Source organism: Triturus cristatus, chromosome 4_2 (genome assembly GCF_964204655.1).
Source record: "Triturus cristatus chromosome 4_2, aTriCri1.1, whole genome shotgun sequence".
In the NCBI taxonomy this organism is placed as follows: Eukaryota; Metazoa; Chordata; class Amphibia; order Caudata; family Salamandridae; genus Triturus; species Triturus cristatus.
The window spans coordinates 567096930-567118607 of NC_140586.1; the positions used below are offsets into that span (position 1 = coordinate 567096930).

The window sequence follows — 21678 nt, forward strand, 5'->3', positions numbered from 1 at the left end:
GTTATTCATGTCTTTATCAATCTTTCGAAATTGATAAATACACGATAAATGAGTATACATATTTATATTGTACGTACTGTGTACCATACATAAAGACATACGTATTTCTATTGTACATATATGGGTACCTTTGTGTGTGCAAATATTTATACACATATTTGTATTTATATTCCTAGGGGTGTCCATTTTTCCGACTGCGTTCAGGGTTTGTGTATGCATAGCTAACTATACTTTTGTGTACATCAAAACATAAGTAATTTTTATACTGTGTGTGTGTGTATTAAAGTACATCCATAATTACATGGGTGTGTGTGTCTGTATGAATAAAGATACATACGCATTAATTGTCAATGTATTCATATACTGAAATACAAATTGGCAAAAACCTATTTGTATCAATGTTTTTTAAACCAGTTTTCAGACTTTCTTCTGGTGAGCTGAACTTTTGATCAGCTATAACTGGAAAATACATACCTCTTGGTAAATTGTGATTCCTTAAAGTCGAGAAATAATCTATTCCTGAATATCGGATTCATGAATATGGCAAGAAATATGTAAATCTTTGCATAGACAAAAGAATGTTGGACTCTAGGAGTGGTAGGCTGAGGCCATATCCCCACCACCCCCCATCCTCTGTGATCACGGTGATACCCGCCCACACATGTGATGCTTTTCCTATCTTGAAGTCCTGACAGAGTTCCCCCAAAGTGTTTCTTCTCCAGTCTGGTCTGGAGTCTAAACCTCATAACCCCTACTCCGCTACAGCTCAAGTTGCATGGATAGTACTTGTCATTTTGTTGAGATATCCCTTGAAGTGACAATGGGGGACACATATTGTACATATTTAAGTTTTGGAAAGTTTAGGCCCTGAAATGAGCGGGCTTTGATTTACCTTGAGATCACCTCGCTTCTCTTTCCCCGAGTCTGTCCTTAACAGTGCAGCTAAACACAAAGGGCCGAATGCTCCGGGTCATGCACCTGCAAACTGCACCTTTCTGTCTTGGATATGTTCTCAGGATCTCTTCCGCTTGTTCTGTGGTTAGGTAGAGTCACTTTTCTTGGAGATGTTCTCTTTATTTGATGGAAAAGCTGGTAACGGCATCAGGTAACCCTCACGGTGTAGGCAAAAGTGCCTACTGTGTTTGCGGGGACACATGCTTCGTGTTTCTTCCTCACTATAGGACAGCATGTTATCTTGTTGCAGTATGCTGCTTGGTGTGGTATCTTCATGTCCATGCCATGCCTTCTCTCCTCAGTTTGTGTTCCCTGCTGCTCAGCCAGTGTGAGTGTGATGTGATTAGAATGCTGATGTGTGCCTGGATGAGTGAATGTCAGTCGGGGTGCATGGGCTGAGCAGCAAGGATGCTGCTCCCGGTGGGATTTTCCAGTTTTCATACCTGTAACCTGAGACTCCTACCTTGAGGTGCGCCCTAGTTACTTTGCAATTTTCTCTGCAGTCCCTATACAGCAATCTTCATTCTTTGTTACTGAGCTGGTACACTGCACTGACAAATCGGTCAAAGTCATGCTCCAAGTGGATTGAACATGCACGCTATGTACTTTCCCTGGTGACACCTATAATACAATTGTCCGACCAGGCAGAGCTGTGCGAGACGCAAGAGTTTCCAGGGCAACGCTTCATATCTGAAGCTACGTTGTCTTACTGTGAACTTCATTCATCGTCACAGCTACAGAGATCCCTTGAGGAGCAGTGCCTCAGCCTTCTATGTGTAACGGTGTCGTAAATAAATAAATAAATAAATAAAACGACTTTGTGGGAGGTGTTGAACCACGCGCGGCCCGTGCAGGGAAGGGCGGTGGGGCTGGGTGGGGATGATTTAGACGGACGATGACCAGGGAAAATTAAATAAATAATACATTTGCCCTGGTAATTGACCGTCAAAATCCCCCCTCACCAGGCCCCATCACTCTTACCTGTACGGAACGCGGCTGTGTTCAACCTAGGCTAGCTTTGACGCCAACATTTCAAGGGACCTGGTATTTGTCCTTATTTTGTATACCTTTGGATATGCCTACTTCAAAATCACAATTACTTCCACCTGTGACTGTGTAAATGCTGTGCAGGGCCTCCTATTATCCTACGCTTTAAAACAATTCCGGGTGAGAGTTCGCTCACCAGGAACATTTATTGTTATTGTCGTATATAACTCTGTGCCACCTGGAGATCGTGTTAATGCCTGGCTGGGTGCTAATCTTGATTTTCTGTCCACTTCTGTATACTTTGCTTAATTGTCTGATCTATGATGGGCTGCTGTACACTGCATTTACTCAGTGTGTGGTTGCTAATTTGATTAGTGGATTTTATCCCTAAATTCCTAAGGATTAACCCCCTGTGTGCTGTTTTTGTGTTATGCAGTATACAGTGTGAGTGTTGAACCTTATGCAAATGTTACATGTTGTTACCTGTTGTGGGGGTTATGTTACTTATCCATATGCTATTTACTTTTACTTGAGCTGGGGCATGTATATCACATCCCAATCAATTCTTACAGGACCTGGTGATGGGGCAAGGATTCTGCAGCCTAAACCGTACTTACTTACTGTTGTGGGTGCCGGGCCTTTGCGTTGCAGCCCAAACCGTTCTTGCATTTAAAAGTTATGGGGTATATTTCTCACACCCAAATGTTGCTTTGGGTGGGGCTTGTTTGTTATTACTCAAGCAAATTCTTAATCTACAACTCATTACAGGTGTTGGTAATGGGGCATTTGTTTTGCACTCAAACCATTCCTTTGGAGCACATGGGTTGCACCCCAGGGGCATATGATTTGCTTGTGGCAGGTGTATGACATCCGTTGGGGCACACGTTTAACATCCTTGTGCTATGATATGGTGATGGGGCATTTGTTTTGTACCCAAACCTTTTCTTTGGGGCATATGTGTTGCACCCCCAGGGGCATATGTTTTGCCTATAGCAGGTGTATGGCATCCATTTGGGCACACATATAGCACCTTCGTGCTATGCTGCAGAATAGGCAACTCTACTGTGAGTTATCATTTTTGTATGTGCTCCTCTATGTTTTAATGTCTGCTGAGTGGGGGGGGGGGTTGTCCCCAAGGATGTATGTATGTGTTACTCTTAACCTTGTATCACTGTTTTCTTCTCCCGTCCTTATATTTGTATGAATTGCGTGATTGAATTTGGACAGCCCCATGCATTGTTCTCATTTTATGGATTTTGATTCTTACTGTCTAACCTGGATTTATATATTTTATTTTTCCGTAAAGAAAGTAGATGTGTGGTGTCTTCATCCCTATTCCAAGCATTCCCTCCTCAGTTTATGTTCCCTGCTGCTCAGCCAGAGTGAGTGTGATGCAATTAGAATGCTAATGTGTGCCTGGATGAGTGAATGTCAGTTAGAGTGCATGGGCTGAGCAGCAAGGATACTGCTCCCGGTGGGGCTTTCTGGTTTATTTACAACCATCTTTACCTGTAACCTGAGACTCCTACCTTTAGAATAAACCTTATCCTGTTTCACCTATACTACTGGCTACCCTGCATCTTCAATTGCCAAACTTTGGCATATTGCACAGTGCACTGAGATTGCTGTATTATCTTTCAATCATGGGTTTGCGATGCACTTATAGCTATGGTATAGGGTGGCAAGGATTTACCATGCGGTACCTTTCCAACCTCATTGATTACATTGCCCTCTGACCGGCTCGCAGTGCACTGATGCAGGGACACCAACAGCACCAAGGAAAGGCAAAACGTGCACCACTGCAGCCTCTGGCAGGGGTACACTGACCCGGTAATGTTAGGCATTACTATCTGATATGCTAGGGAGAGGTGAGAACTTCCAAAGTCAGAATAAAGCAGGGTAAATATACTTCCAAATTTGACATCTCTGAGATCCGATTCTTCAACATATAGTAACCCTTAGTGTGTTTTAAATGACCTACACTCATAGCAGTTAGAAAGAGTTGTCACATATTGAAGAAACTGCTTCCCCGCCCACTTTACACCCAGGTCCTATCCACCACAAATGACTAAATCCAAGCTTTCGAATGCACCAAAATAGTTAGATGAGGGTGATAATGCATCAGAATGTACCGTTCCTGCATTAAAGCATATTATGCAGTTACACAGAATAGACTGCCAAATGGCAGACTCCCAATGCTGAAATGCAGAATCATAGGCTATAGTGGCATGCAGGAGGTTCAGAGTAAAACCCTACAAGGTTGGAGTACAGCGACAGAGGTACAGTTTAAAATGCCCCAGTATTTGAATAGACAGCGTCATATGGCCATTATGTAGCATAACTTGGTAAAGTAGCACTTACACACTTAAGAGAGAAAGTGACAAACCTTTGTTAAGTAAAAAGGTAAATCTTGACCTGGTTGAATTTCCCAAAGCCCTAAGTGGTGTGTACTGAGACTATGTACGATTTGGTGGAGGCGCGTCCATGTTGTCACACTCACGCCAAGTGTTTCATGCCACCATATTACCTACTAGGCCACTCATTTACCAGTGACTCTGGCAACCCATTTATGGTGTTAGCATACACCGTTTAGGGCATTAATATATGACAGAACCATGGAATAGGGAAGTAGGCCTGCCTGTATACATATTGTGATGCATGTATATCAACTGACTGACATTACAAGACTTTCTAACAAACGACTAGAGACCTATTGTTATAGGATGAGGCATCAAAATAAAGCAGTCCTGAGGATGTCCCAGGACCTTACACAGCCATTTGAAGGGCTGAAACGTGTCGGCAATAGCATTAGGGTGGTAGGGTAGTAACCCCTCTAAGAACACCCCTATACCTACAATTTTTAACTATACCGAAGGTACTCAAAATAAAGAGTGTCCTTTAGGTGTTTTTAATATTTAAGACCATTCTAGGAATAATATTCAAAGAGCTTCCTGGGTGGTGGTTGAGCCCACCCTGGTTTATTGGGGCCAGGGTAAGACCCGATGATGAAGTATGACACCAATAGAGTGTATGAGGGTTCATAAACAATTCCTTTGGGTTTTTTTCATTTTGGATAAGCCAGTCCAAAGGGAGTCAATGAGGTGGTAGAATACATTTTTGTGATTCATGTATTATACAGGTTTTCACTTTTTTAGGGGCTAACTTGACCCATGAAAAGTAATGTTTTCAGGCACGGGTTTTTTAAGTTTTCTCCTGCCGAGACACCCAACCAGGGTTCAATGTTATGACCCAGTTTAATCTAAACTCATTCACACATAAAGAGCTATTCTCCAAGCCACCCCTACAGAGATCCAACCTCCTGGTTACTGTGTAATAACTGTCATCATTGTGGTATTATGGTAAAATTAATTTACCCATTACATGCTCACCAGTTGCAACTTACGCTCACCTAGACAAAGGGTCCAATCACAGTTGATTTCACCATCTTTTTGCTACTTTAAAAATGTAGTTTAATTGGACTAGTTAGCCCCAAATACAAGTGTATCCCCATGTAGGGTTGAGAAACCAAGAGTGTGTGGGAACAGTGAGTTGTGTCAGACATGCATTCATAATATTAACATTCAGGTGGACTTAAGGGGTGTTGTTTGCCTTACAAAAGACTAACGAAAACAAAACGTTCATGGGTGGAGCACTTTTATTTCTCTCAGAAACTGACTACATTCCGGTCTACTGTTGTTGCCCACTATGAAACTTCAGACAGAGACCGACCATATGCAAATCAGAGTTGGTCCTCAACCAATAGGAAGAGTACAGCTGGAATGGTCAGACCAGGTCCCCTCTGGACAGAAACACAAGCAACCTCAGGCAAGTTGCGGCCTAATGCGGCTCATTTGTGAGGTGTAGATTGAGTCTAATGGCGCAGTGAGCAGAGGGCCAACATTTAAGCATGCGTGTCCAACTTTGGGTGTTATCTAGACAAAGAAAAAAGAAAAAAAGTGACCTGTGAAGATGAAGCTGAAGTCACACATTCCCACCCAGGAGAGCAACTGATTTAAAAGGTTTAGGGACATGTGATCTCTTGCGTCGGTTGCTGGACTTTTTTCATTCAAGACGTGGTTTAGACATGTCATTTATCCAAGAAGAACAACTTTGGGAGAGTGCGCAGGAGTGTCATTACCTCATGATCGGGTTTCTCCAGGGTCTGCAAGTGGGGAAAGGTGATACCACTTCACCTCGGTAGAAGAAGTGCCTCTGGATCTACAGGTTGCATGCTCCACTGCCACCACGTTCAGGGAAGCAGCAGAGGTACAAAGACACAGGAACTCTCCTATGAGACATGGGAGCACTCAAAGGCATGCAAGCAACACAGTAGATTTTTTTAAAACGAACAACGCCAACTACCATCCAGTCCTGTACTTATTCAGTCTTTAGGTGATTATAAAAGAATCTCTATAAGACATATTACAATTCTGCATTGCATGGAGATAACCACACAAATGAGGTGGGGAATTCAATGAAATACGGGATACTCTTCAACATATAGTAACCCTTAGTGTGTTTTAAATGACCTACACTCATAGCAGTTAGAAAGAGTTGTCACATATTGAAGAAACTGCTTCCCCGCCCACTTTACACCCAGGTCCTATCCACCACAAATGACTAAATCCAAGCTTTCGAATGCACCAAAATAGTTAGATGAGGGTGATAATGCATCAGAATGTACCGTTCCTGCATTAAAGCATATTATGCAGTTACACAGAATAGACTGCCAAATGGCAGACTCCCAATGCTGAAATGCAGAATCATAGGCTATAGTGGCATGCAGGAGGTTCAGAGTAAAACCCTACAAGGTTGGAGTACAGCGACAGAGGTACAGTTTAAAATGCCCCAGTATTTGAATAGACAGCGTCATATGGCCATTATGTAGCATAACTTGGTAAAGTAGCACTTACACACTTAAGAGAGAAAGTGACAAACCTTTGTTAAGTAAAAAGGTAAATCTTGACCTGGTTGAATTTCCCAAAGCCCTAAGTGGTGTGTACTGAGACTATGTACGATTTGGTGGAGGCGCGTCCATGTTGTCACACTCACGCCAAGTGTTTCATGCCACCATATTACCTACTAGGCCACTCATTTACCAGTGACTCTGGCAACCCATTTATGGTGTTAGCATACACCGTTTAGGGCATTAATATATGCCAGAACCATGGAATAGGGAAGTAGGCCTGCCTGTATACATATTGTGATGCATGTATATCAACTGACTGACATTACAAGACTTTCTAACAAACGACTAGAGACCTATTGTTATAGGATGAGGCATCAAAATAAAGCAGTCCTGAGGATGTCCCAGGACCTTACACAGCCATTTGAAGGGCTGAAACGTGTCGGCAATAGCATTAGGGTGGTAGGGTAGTAACCCCTCTAAGAACACCCCTATACCTACAATTTTTAACTATACCGAAGGTACTCAAAATAAAGAGTGTCCTTTAGGTGTTTTTAATATTTAAGACCATTCTAGGAATAATATTCAAAGAGCTTCCTGGGTGGTGGTTGAGCCCACCCTGGTTTATTGGGGCCAGGGTAAGACCCGATGATGAAGTATGACACCAATAGAGTGTATGAGGGTTCATAAACAATTCCTTTGGGTTTTTTTCATTTTGGATAAGCCAGTCCAAAGGGAGTCAATGAGGTGGTAGAATACATTTTTGTGATTCATGTATTATACAGGTTTTCACTTTTTTAGGGGCTAACTTGACCCATGAAAAGTAATGTTTTCAGGCACGGGTTTTTTAAGTTTTCTCCTGCCGAGACACCCAACCAGGGTTCAATGTTATGACCCAGTTTAATCTAAACTCATTCACACATAAAGAGCTATTCTCCAAGCCACCCCTACAGAGATCCAACCTCCTGGTTACTGTGTAATAACTGTCATCATTGTGGTATTATGGTAAAATTAATTTACCCATTACATGCTCACCAGTTGCAACTTACGCTCACCTAGACAAAGGGTCCAATCACAGTTGATTTCACCATCTTTTTGCTACTTTAAAAATGTAGTTTAATTGGACTAGTTAGCCCCAAATACAAGTGTATCCCCATGTAGGGTTGAGAAACCAAGAGTGTGTGGGAACAGTGAGTTGTGTTAGACATGCATTCATAATATTAACATTCAGGTGGACTTAAGGGGTGTTGTTTGCCTTACAAAAGACTAACGAAAACAAAACGTTCATGGGTGGAGCACTTTTATTTCTCTCAGAAACTGACTACATTCCGGTCTACTGTTGTTGCCCACTATGAAACTTCAGACAGAGACCGACCATATGCAAATCAGAGTTGGTCCTCAACCAATAGGAAGAGTACAGCTGGAATGGTCAGACCAGGTCCCCTCTGGACAGAAACACAAGCAACCTCAGGCAAGTTGCGGCCTAATGCGGCTCATTTGTGAGGTGTAGATTGAGTCTAATGGCGCAGTGAGCAGAGGGCCAACATTTAAGCATGCGTGTCCAACTTTGGGTGTTATCTAGACAAAGAAAAAAGAAAAAAAGTGACCTGTGAAGATGAAGCTGAAGTCACACATTCCCACCCAGGAGAGCAACTGATTTAAAAGGTTTAGGGACATGTGATCTCTTGCGTCGGTTGCTGGACTTTTTTCATTCAAGACGTGGTTTAGACATGTCATTTATCCAAGAAGAACAACTTTGGGAGAGTGCGCAGGAGTGTCATTACCTCATGATCGGGTTTCTCCAGGGTCTGCAAGTGGGGAAAGGTGATACCACTTCACCTCGGTAGAAGAAGTGCCTCTGGATCTACAGGTTGCATGCTCCACTGCCACCACGTTCAGGGAAGCAGCAGAGGTACAAAGACACAGGAACTCTCCTATGAGACATGGGAGCACTCAAAGGCATGCAAGCAACACAGTAGATTTTTTTAAAACGAACAACGCCAACTACCATCCAGTCCTGTACTTATTCAGTCTTTAGGTGATTATAAAAGAATCTCTATAAGACATATTACAATTCTGCATTGCATGGAGATAACCACACAAATGAGGTGGGGAATTCAATGAAATACGGGATACTCTTCAAAGCCAGTGCACAGAATCACCACAGAAGCAAATCTCTTTGGTGTGCATCTGTTAGGGTAAACAGAAAGCTGCTGAGATTGCAGAAGCAGTGCTCATCCAAGGCAATTGTTTTAGGGGTCCAACTTACGTGTTTGTTGTTGATGTCTTAGCTAGCAGTGTGATGTTTGCATCAATGGGCTGTTCTAAAAGCTTCATTAAAGTGGCACTCACATGAGCTTTGAGATGTGACGAACTCTCGTCCAATTTCTAATCTGACGTACCTCAACAAATTCTGGAGCAGGACGTAGGAATGTACTTCAAGAATACATGAAGGAGAACAATGTATTAAATGCCTGGTAATTGGGACGCAGGCCCTTGCGAGGAATGGAGACAATACATGCTTCATATTCACCCTGAAGGGAAGCAATCAAGCAGTGTCAATAGTACTTCTTGATTTCTCTTCAGCCTTTGACATAGCTTACCATATGATTGTTTATAAAGACTCTACACAAATAGATTGGCCTGTCCTGAACAACAGTAACCTACATCCCCTCTTTTCTGTCCAGCTAATCCCCCCAAAAATTAATTGTGACAGTGGAATAGTTGACTCATAGTGTAGAATGCGATATTCCACCAGCGTCTGCTACGTGACCTCTGCTATAACATATTTCTGTGCCTCCACTGCCCAGACCTCTGCTATAACATATTTCTGTGCCTCCACAGATGATGGACGGAATGCTGAACAATGCAAGCATTCACCTCCCGTCACAGATCTGGGTTTAATCCACAATTGTTTGCTCACCACACCACCACTGTTTAGATCCAGCCATATGCAAATCAGTCTTAACCCTGCTCCTCATGGGAACAGTCCAGCCCGAACGGGAAAGGTCAGGTCCTCACTGGACCAGAAGCAAGCATCCTGGGCCCGGTTTTGGGGTATCATCCCTTATCAGCCAGGCTAGCTTGAATCCAGTGGCACAGTAAGCACGGGACTCAGGTCTGGGCATACTCTTCCCACTTAGAGCAACAAAAGCAAAAAGAACAAATGATGGACGGAATGCTGAACAATGCAAACATTCACCCCCAGTCACAGATAAGGGTTTAATCTATTGTTTGTTTGGCTCACCACACCGCCCCAGTTGTGACCCAGCCATTTGCAAATCTGGCATATATGCATCACCAGGTCCAATTTTAATTATTTAATGATGACCTGTGAATTCACTTAGAATCAACAATCATTCAAGGAATCACACAAGCAACATTGTGGAATGCTCAGAACACACATACCTTTTGATGAAACAAATCTTTCCTTGCTTGAACAGAGTAAAAATATACCAAATGATACTAGGTTGGTCAGACCTCTACGTGCTTTCTTTCCAGTGGCCTTCAAGCCAACCACTTCACAAAACGCAACAACCCTGGATGTCATCTGTGGTTCAGAACTTTCATTCAGTCACCCTAAACACAGTTGTCAAGAAAGACAACTGCCAATTGTCATTAATTAGGAAAATGCTCCCTGTCACTAGTGATGGATTGAAGTGACTACAAAAAAGTAGTTTCCTAAGGTTTTTTCACAAACACTGACAGATAATTTAAAAGTACTACTAAACCAGACTGCCTTTTTGAAACCTTCAGGAGCCAATACCATGTGAAATCCAATCCAATCCATTGGAGCCACATATTTCATCCAAATCTGTTTGCATAATTCCCAAGGATTTCTGTAACATAGGCCCAGGCCACCTGCAAAGACTAGCTTCCCAGTGCAACCCAACCAGGAACCTACTGTTGTCCAACAAGCCACCTTTATGAAAACCCCATACCACGTCAAATGGAATGTGTTTCTTCCATTGCAATCAGGGTTATTCAGCATGCCATCAGCATCTGGGTTCAAGAGGCCAGGCATAGGATAAGTAGTAAGTATTAATCTAGTAGAGGGAACTACAATGCTAATTAAACATTACTTCCAAAGACACAGCATTCCTGACTATGAAGAGTGGATCCGACGATTCTTCACGAGCCGAGAAACAGTAATTGCATGCTAATAGGTTATGGAAATAGTGACAAAGGAATATTAGATCACATTTTCTTTGAACCATTCAGTGTTCTGAATGATATTGACACACTTGCCTTTTAATACTTACAAATTGCTCGCTTTGAAGAAGGACATCCAGAAGATGACCCTAAAGAAGATCCTAACTCAAGAACCTCTATAGGAAGGGGGCATAGGTGTGCTTTCCAACATCTACATAGTGAAGATCTCGATGGGGAAGTGACTTGTTTAGGACTGCAAAGGTTTCCACCTATGTATTTACACTATCAGATTTTAAATTCATGACTTTCTAAAAGATTCGGCTTCTGGTGGTGCAAGGAGTATTACTGCCAACATTAGACTTCCAGAATGCATTCTTGCATGTACAAATTTGGAAGGTAGCATAGTGAGTTGTCTCATCTGTAAGCATTGGACAGTATGGGTGCTTTACTGTTTTAGTAATCTGTCAAAATCATCTGCATGTTTATTCAATAAGATCCATGCTCCCTTTTATATGCCTTCTTCTCAATTAAAAGACACACAGATGATGGACGGAATGCAGAGCAAATCAAACATTCTCCCCCAGTCAATAGATCTGGATTAAATCCATCATTCTTTTGCTCACTATGCCACCCCAGTTTAGACCTAACCATATGCAAATCAGTCTTGACCCTGTGCCTCATGGGAACAGTCCAGACCGAACAGCTGAGCCAGGTCCTCCCTGGACCGGAAACAAGCATCCTGGGACCGGTTTCGGGGCATCATCCCTCATCAGCCAGGCTAGCTTGAATCCAGTGGCACAGTGAGCCCGGGACCCACATCTGGGCATACCCGGCGCACTTAGGGCGAGAAAGCAAAAGAAACACCCACATGATTGACGGAATGCAGAGCAAATCAAACATTCTCCCCCAGTCAAATATGAAATATATATATATTTAATATTTTTGGAAGGAGACCCCATGAACCACCCCCTTTTTAATTACTCTTCCAACCCAGTACTCCTACCTACCCCTAAACCCTAAAAATACCATTACCACCTAATACCCTTACCCACCCCTGCACCCTAAAAATATCCTTACCAACCTATACCCCAAACCGACCCGAAACCCTAAAATACCTTTACGAAACTATACCCCTGCTCCTACCCATCCCTAAATCACGAAATATATATATGTGTGTGTGTGTGTGTGTGCGTGTGTGTGTGCATATATATGTGTGTGTAGATAGATAGATAGATAGATAGATAGATAGATAGATAGATAGATAGATAGATAGATAGATAGATAGATAGATAGATAGATAGATAGATAGATAGATAGATAGATAGATAGATAGATAGATAGATAGATAGATAGATAGATAGATAGATAGATAGATAGATAGATAGATGGATAGATGGATAGATGGATAGATAGATTTAAGGTTTTAGGTGTAGGGTTGGGTGGAGGTTTTAGATTTAAGGTTGTGTAGTGGTTTTGGGATAGGTAGGGGTATAGTTTGGAAAGGTATTTAAGGGTCTAGGAATGGGTAGAGGCAAAAGGTGGTAAGGGTATTTTTAGGGTTTATGGGTGGGTAGGGGTATCAGGTGTAAAGGTGTTTTTTAGGATTTAGGGTTGGGTAAGGGTATTTTTAGAGCTTAATGATTCAGGGATCAGTAAAGGTATTGAGTAGTAGGAGTATTTTTAGGGTTTCTAGGGTGTAAGGGTGGGTATTGGTAACTAAAAAGGGGGTGGTTTGTGGGGTCTCCCCCAAAAATATAAATTATAATATATATGTGTATATGAAGTTACCTTATTAATACTTACCAATTTCGTGGTAAAGGCCTACGTTGTAAAAGTATGTTTGTGGTAAAGAAATGCAGGGTACAAAATATGTGGTAAGTCCTGCATTGTGCTTTAATGTGTTGTATGCCATACAAGCCGCACAAGATAAGATAATAAACATTGTATTGACGCTGGTAGATTACTGGGTATTTACATGTCACAGTCTTCTGAGTACAGGGTGTTTTCCTCAATGTTTGGTAATGTTAGTGCTAACACAAGGCGCTTGCTTCCACTGTTTCATTCCACTGTGTCTGGGTAAGGATTTTGATACAGTGATGTATGCAGACAGATGCCCACAATGGTCTAGGAAGGATCTACATGTGCCAACCATGTACTCAGCAGAGGCACATTGAGACATGATTGCAGACAGCATGCCTCTTAGTCTCTGTCACGTGACGTGCACTACATGAGCAAAAATTCTGAATCATTAAACACATCCTTAAAATAAATCCGAGGTAGAAGGCACCCCATTCAGTGCCAGTTTGAAGGGGCATTAGTTTGCTCTCTTAAGATCTCACCTTTCTCAGTGTCACCCTTCATTTCAGTCCATATGTTCACACAGTTCAATTTACAATGAGAAAACTAGAAAATGGCTGACGCCAAATGATTCGAATGAATGAGTAGCGTTGGTAAAGTCTCGATAGGGGGGCCATGAAGTTGGGCAGATGGCAAGTAGATTTGCCTTCTACCCCATGAAGGCAAACAAGCATTATCAAAGACAGTATGTCTGGCTTTTAAGTACTAACACAATCAAACTGCATTTGTGCATGCCTATGCTTGTGTGTGTGCAGTTTGCACATAAAAGACCAATTGGTTTGCCAATGTTTGATCAAAGCTCCTGTCCGAGAAGGAAACGAATAGCTGAAGGGCATATAAACAGTCCCCATCTACAAGTGCTGAGCCGCTCTGTCACACTTGGGGTGACACCGTGCAAGAGATGGCAGCAATAGGGCAAACATGACACTATGCAGAGGCAGTGACAGCAGGGCTGGAGCCGAGCCAGAATGAGGGGTGATTGCGCATTGGCATAAATGTAAAGTTAACACTTCATAAGGGTGTTAGCGCCGCCTGTACATTTCAGGACTCAGCACAAATCACACTGTGCCTGTCACAGCAGTGGTGGTGTTATCTTTTCGGTCTCGAGTGGTGGCAGACGTGCCATCCAGCATGGCCATTAGAGGCCCCACACGTCCCACCTTGACTCCCTCAGAGGGGGTGGGCACTAGTCTCTGACTCTCTTACTCTGGGAGAACAGGATCGCGTTGTCTGTTGCATGACCGGGAGATATCTCTGCTGTTGGAAAGTTGCTGCCACCAAGTGCCCGCTCATGCTGTTGGCAAAGTTCACACCTGTTCACTCCCTACCAGTGTCTCCCCCAGCTGGAAGCACTGTGCAGGCACTCACCTGAGCTTTAATCATCAAAGAAAGACGAGGACCACTGAAATGGAGCCATTGACCAATCGCGGCATGTAGGCGTAGATGATGGAGGTCACTGGTGCCCTATGGGGCTGCTGGAGGGCGTAGGCAGGATGAGTCCTGGAACTCACGTAGGGTGGCAGAGCACATGTGATTGGAATCTCTTCAAGTAAGATTGCTGCATGTGATGACACAGCTCCACTCTTAATCGAGGGGACTCTCAGAATTGAATGCAACATCCTTGGATTGTTAAGGGAAATTCCACACGCAAGATGACTGCACTTCCACAAAAAGACGGGGTGGCTATCACACATGGGAGGATTTTCGTCACAGTTCAGTGGTGTTTGCACTGACCCAACACAACCAATGGCTGAAAGGAGTTGGCCCAAAGCACATCTCTGTTCATGTTCATGACAGACTGTGATTGCGTCAGACCAAAACACACAGGTGCAGATTTACCAACAGTTTGTGTTACTTTTGTGATACAAACCTGGTGCAAAGTGATGTGGTGGGATTTACTTAATGCAAATTGGAATTTGCATTGTGAAATTTCTTAAACTAATACAAAGTAGTGCGCTACTTTGTATCAAACAAAATGCACCATGGATGATACATTCTCATACAACCACCCTTGGGTTTTGACGCAAATCCCTATCTGGAAACTATGCCTCCCCGAGGCAGGTGCATCAATAGAGCAAGTTTTACAACTCTTCACATGTTCCCAGCTTTGCATATATGCTGCACTGTACAGCACTGCTGTACTCGTTGAGTGGGATATTATTAAACATGCTGCACAATGTTTGATCCCAAATTAAACTCTGGACACAAGTAATTCAACGGAATTGTCAAATTGTTCATCTGCTCCAGTCGCGAGTTCCGAGATCCTGCTTACACTCAAAGATATATTAATTGGAGCACCAGCCTAACAAAAAAAAAGTATGCACCTGCTGCTCTGCAATAATACCTGTGGAGCACAACTGGATAACCCCCACTACAAAGTGGCATCGAAAAAGAGACCTTAATATTCCTGATCATACCCCAAGAAACTTTTCAACCCAAAACTCCACAATTTAACCAAGTGAGACAACAATCCCTAGGGAGCCACAGCAGATCCTAGCCACTGTCACATAGAAAAACAGCAAATTCGCACCAGCAGAAACTACTACCTAACAAAGTAAATATATAGGCTAATTTCAAAGACAGATAAGAGGCACCAGGGACAAATTTAAAAGAAAGATTAGTAACACAAAGGAAAATTAAATGCTTCAGACCGCGAGACAGAAGCAACACTTTAGCAGAGTATCTTGTCCCAGTGAAGAACCCAAAACAGACACAAATGACCAGAGAGTGAACGTTCACAGAATAGGGGTTTTAAAAAGGACAGCACACCCAGACCAGGTAGACACCCTCATACGCCGTTCCATACACAAGGAAATCCAGGGGGATATGTACAATGAAGTGGCGGAGCGTGTCGTTAGCCTCCTGGGCTTAATGACACGCTCCGCCACTTCGGAAACGCAAGGCTGCACCATATTTACAAGAATGTGGTGCAGCCTTGCGTTTCCCCCTGCAATGGCGCTTAGTTTAACAACTTAGCGCCAACGCAGGCACCCTTGCACCAGAGTGCAAGGGTGTCTGTGTGCAGGGGAGGATTGGTTATGTGTAGGACAGTGTTCCTTCCTGCACAAAAACAATCCTAAAATGCCATTTTGTAACTTTCATGTGTGCTGCTTCATGCAGCATACATGAAAGTTACAAAATGGCATTGTTTAAAAAGGTTTGTTTATGTACAGAAAGGGACACCTTCCTGTGCATAAATAAACCATGGCATTTTGCTTTTTCCATGTGTGCTGCACAGGGCAGCACACATGGAAAAAGTACAAACGAGGAGAAATAATGCATTTCTCCTTGTTTCACCAATTCAAGACTAGGATTTTCCAGGTCTTAATTTTGGTGCTGCCTCCTACCAACGCCACCCTTGTACATAGGGGGCAGCGTCAAATACAATGAGTGTTGCGGTGGAACGCCCACCACAACACCCACTGCACGCCCCTTTCACTCTATGCCTTGTGTAAAAGGCAGCGTTAAGCCATGTTAAGTTAAGACAGGGCCCCTATCGCCACGGGAATGTCACAAAACGTGATGTTCCCGTGCCGATAGGGGCTTGTACATATGCCCCCCAGACTTTATATGTTGCATTCACCTGAGCAATCACTGACTTCAGAACTTGGCGGTGAACACAAGCTGCCAGTGTGGAAACAAAAAAAATTATTTTGGCAAACATGATCAGACAAAGCCCCACAAAGCAAGGAGGCTGTGACTAAAACGGGGTCCCGTGGGCATGGTTGGATCACGGATGGCAGCCCATACTGTTCAGAAAGGTGATCCTTAGCCAGCCACCGCGGGAAAATCCGGAGTCGCTAAGATGTCGGTCATCTTGCGACACCGTCAGAGACACAAAGCAGATGTATTGCTTTCTAAGAAAAAGAGACTAGCGTTTCAACAACAGAACGCTAGAGCCATCTAGTGGCAGCAAATCAATTTGCTTGAAGAAAAGTCTCAAGGAAAATGAGAACATTTCGAACTTAGCAGCTAGCATGCTAATACTAAGGGCCATATGTACAATGAAGTGGCGAAGCGTCTTGTTAGACTCCTGGGCTTACCGCCACGCTCCGCCACTTCTGAAACGCAAGGCTGCGCCATATTTACAAGAATGTGGTGCAGCCTTGCGTTTCCCCGCTGCGATGGTGCTAAGTTTAGCAACTTAGCGCCAACGCAGGCACCCTTGCACCATAGTGCAAGGGTTCCTGCGTGCAGGGGAGGATTGTTTATGTGCAGGAAGGTGTCCCTTCCTACACATAAACAATCCTTAAATGCCATTTTGTAACTTTCTTGCCTGCTGCTTCATGCAGCACACATGAAAGTTTCAAAATGGCATTTTTTAAAAAGTTTGTTTATGTTCAGGAAGGGATACCTACCTGTACATAAACAATCCATGGCATTTTGCTTTTTCCATGTGTGCTGCACAAGGCAGCACACATGGAAGAAGCAAACACGAGGAGAAATAATGCAATACTCCTTGTTTTGCCACAATAAGACCAGGGTTTTCCTTGTCTTAATTTTTATGCTGCCTCCTATGTACGCCACCTTTGTACATGGGGGGCAGCGTCAAAATGAATGGGTGTTGCGGTGGAACGCCCACCACAACACCCACTGCACGCTAACCATAGCGTGAAAGGGTGCCTTATGTACAAGGCAGCTTTAAGCCAGGTTAAGTGGCTTAACGCTGCCTTGTACATAAGGCGCAGCCCCTATCATCACCACAATGTCACTATAGGTGACGTTGAGGTGGCGATAGGGGCTTGTACATATGACCCTAAGTATTTTTTTAATTTATTTTACAGAGTTTTATATAGCACAAACTTGACCCGAATCAGGTATCAGAGCACTTTACATAGCACCAGTTACATTACATGAGGACACATACATTTTTTTAATTTTTTTTGTTAGGCATAGGGAGATTAAGTGATTTGCCCAGAATCACAGGATGTTCAGCGTCATTGCCGAGACTCGAACCCAGTTCCCCGGGTCCGAGGTCGGCCGCCCTAGCCGTTAGGCCAACTCCTCACCCTAAGTTTTCTTCAAGGCTTTATAGGAAAATAGCAACAGCGTCAGAGGAGGTAAAAAATCGCTATCTTTAAAGGCGCAGAGGAGCATTTAATTAAGGAAGACTAGATCATGACCCAAATTTATCAATGCACTGAGCCAGGTTTACGTTACAAAATGCTGCAAACCGGTGTAGAGTGTTGGTTATGGTAATGAGGGGCTTCATTATAAGACCCCTGCCTCACTTTTGTTCCACGTAATGTGGTACATGCCTGACGCAGGGTTGTCATAAAGATTTATGAAGCGGCGCAAAGCCACCCTGCGTGGCTTTGACTGGCCTCATAAATCATGAGTAAGGTGACGCAGCGCAAATTGCTGCATCGCCTTACTCTGCGCGCAGGAGATGTTCAATGGGCGTTGCGGTGGGTTTTCCCAAATTACTGGAATATTAATTAATGACTTAAGAAATACTACCAACAACCACTCTTAAGAATAAAGTGAGTGACCATCTTCAAAAAAGGCTGGAATGCACAGGGAACCAACTTACATCATGAATTGCAGAATTCAATACTATCACAAAGTATCTCAATAGGAGCAACATGCTTGAAGCCTAATAACTGTTTTGGTATTTAGGATGATGAAATCAAAGAATGTATTAAAGAATCAGCAATATTCTTTGAAAGTAAATGCAAGTACTGTTCAATTTGCTGTAACTCTAAATTCACTGGAGAATATGCCGTCCAATCAAACTAAGCAGGCTCTTCAAAATTCCACTTACCAGCTCCAATTTGAGCCAGTTCTATCAAAGAAGAATTGGAAATTATTTTAAAAAAAAGCTCAATAAACAACTGCAGATTACAAACATAACCTCTGCAACAGAAGTAAGTTTAACCTCAACACCATCAATAGAAACAAAGCAGAGAATCTTAATAAATGGTAATGATCTCTCCTCCAAAGGGACATAGCGAAATCAGAGTGCTGCTGTGTTACTTATTATGTCACTGCATTAAAATTAATGCTTGTAATACCATTTTAAGGAATGATGGGCAGGTTGAAGATGGATGCTGGAACTAGCAAGTTCTGAGAAGAAAAGCAGTGAGTAAGGTCACTTTAATCGACTGCTGACAATTTAGCATCGACAGCCAACAAACCTAAACTTCATTAAACGAGAGGCGAAATCACAAGACAATTGGATGCTAAAGATGCAGCAGCAAAGACCATTTCGCACATGATAAACTTGAAACGTCCTGCAGTAAAACAATGCTGCTCAAATTGTGGCATTATTGGGCACTTTGGCAGACTGTGTCAGGAGAAAAAGAACAATCCTACAGTGAAATGTATTGTCAACATTTCAGACGTTTCATCAGTATTAGATTATAATACTGATGTAGTATTAAGCATAGAAACAAATGTCATAGGCCTTAGTACTAGCTCAAGGAACAAACCAGTGTGCTCAATCATTCTGGGAGGTGTACCCACGGATATAGTGGCAAATCCTGGCTCTCCCTAGACCAGCACTCAGTATGGTCGAACAAATTTGAAAGTGTTTTAGGGAAGGATTAAATACCTTCTTTAATAGACACTAAGGGGCATATCAGCAAGGGCCTGCGATAATTATCGCTCAGCGCTTTTAGCGCGAGGATAGTTATCGCAGGCTAACCCTGGATTCTATCGCGGAGATAGCGTGCTATCAGCAACGCTTATCTCCCAAGCGATAGGAATCCATGCGTTAGCTGGAAAACATTGTGATTATCGCTGGAAATCCAGCGATAATCACACTGCGACCAGCGATACCTTGCTGATAGGGCAGGGTGGTCTTAGCCATGTAATCCACCTCCCATTGGATTATATAGCTAAGTCAGATCACAAGCAGGCGTAAGGAAAGTAGCGATAACTGTGGTTAGCGCTACTTTTCTTATCGTTCTGCTTGTTTGCGTGCAGCTTGATAATTGGAGGAATGTCGGTTAGCGACATTTCTCCAGTTATTCTGGCACAGAACGCCCACTTTGCATCTCATTAGATATGCAAAGCTGGGCGTTGTTGTAAGGGGCAATAAATCAGCGAAACGCTCGATAGGGTGTCTTTGCTGATAAAGCGATAAAATTATCGCCGCTTTTCGGCCGAAAACGTCCGCAAAAGCGGCGATAATTTCTTATCGCCGCCTTGTTAATATGCCCCTAAGAGCTTTACTCGTAAACCCTGACCCATCAGTGGGTATTGAGTAGTGAAATTCAAATTTAGAGGGAAAGAAAGTGAAGGAAAATTATATGTTATGTGAAAAATGGACCTTCTGTTTTGGGTTGTAGCAATCAGAGAAAAATAGGGTTCACGCTAATTCTCAATAGTGCTGATAAAGTGTTGTTATTAAATAACAATGACTTTTCCCACAGGAGAGGAACATGATCTGACAATTAGAGGTGTACTGAAATTATTGAATGACAATGGCTTACTGCTATCAGGAAATATATATTTGTACAGAGCTGTTGCTTATTTGGAGCATAAGATGAGGGGTGTGTGAAATTTTGTATAATGTGCTTTCACATAATAATGCCAAAGTATGTCAAAATTACGTGAAATTATGCATAATTATGCACAATGTAAATCCATCATTTCATGCTTTGTTTTAGCATGAAATGCATCCTCATGGCAATATTTGGAAAAAGGATGAATTTAAACAAGAGCACTGCAAACAACAGCTGCTCACTTTCTATTGTCCCTCTGTGTTGTTCCCAGGAAATCTATATCAGGATAGGTGCATAATTGTTCAAAATGGCATAATGGCATAATTTGGGGAATTTTGAGTAACAAGCGTAATACAAAAATCCCAAAAGTATGCAAATTACATAGTGCCATCAAGATTAGTATTATAATCACATCAAATCTGTGCTCCCAACTCCCAATCAGTATGAGTTCGCCTGCATTTTAGTGAGGACCATAGGTGTGAGTTTGTTGCATAACATACAAAAGGGTCAACAAGTTTTTTAATGAAATAAAGTGCTGCTCGGCATTGCCCCAAATTGTATCCACGCAAAAGAGGTAGAATGTACCTCTTTCTTAGTATCTTATTAAAACAACAAAAAAAACAATATATGAAGGTCAGATTGGACTGACCTACCATCACAGACGCAGGCTGACAAATCATCTACTGGATACATATTACTTGGAAAACCCATCATCAGAAGAATGTAATTAAACTGGAATCTCCCTAAAATAAACCGATGTTGAGGGTTCATCACATACATTAAATACGAGTATTCAACCGGTGTAATGACGGGAGATGTTTGGTACAGCCTTACATGGGATTGTGACCAACTTATCTCCACCCAAGATTTCCTTGATTCTCGTCTTGGAGATAGACATGCAGCTGGATGGGTTTTCATATATCTCATTTAAACCCAGACACCTCAATGTATTATTCACGTATTGTAACCAAACAATCTTGTATGCGTAGTCCAGGTTTAAAGAACCCCTGACAATACTTTGGGTCAAGTTAACCGCTGCCCTCCTGCAGATTGAGTGCCATAATAGAGTAGGAGCTGATCGCACAACATCGGAGAGGTAAGGAGCATCCAGTTCAGTATGGCACTTACAATTTGAACAGTTACCAGCAAGGGCCGGTAACCTTTTATAAAAACAGTCCTTAAACCGTTGTAGAGGATCTATCGCCGGCAACCCCCACATCCCTGCCCCACACATTACAGTAGAAATGTCTTTAGCTAAATATATCTTTTTTATGACTTCAATGGGCTGAGACCCAAGATTCTTAGGATTGTTGCTGTGGACTCACCTTGAAAAGGAAGCATGAATAAACTCAATGGTGTCAACTGTTAGAAAAT

General features: G+C 42.7%; 1 protein-coding gene across 1 annotated transcript in view; it reads left to right on the top strand.

Moving 5' to 3' along the window:
* The window catches only part of LOC146834707 (uncharacterized), a 293340-nt gene that overhangs the window by 1000 nt on the left and 270662 nt on the right, over positions 1-21678 (top strand). The window lies entirely within an intron of this gene.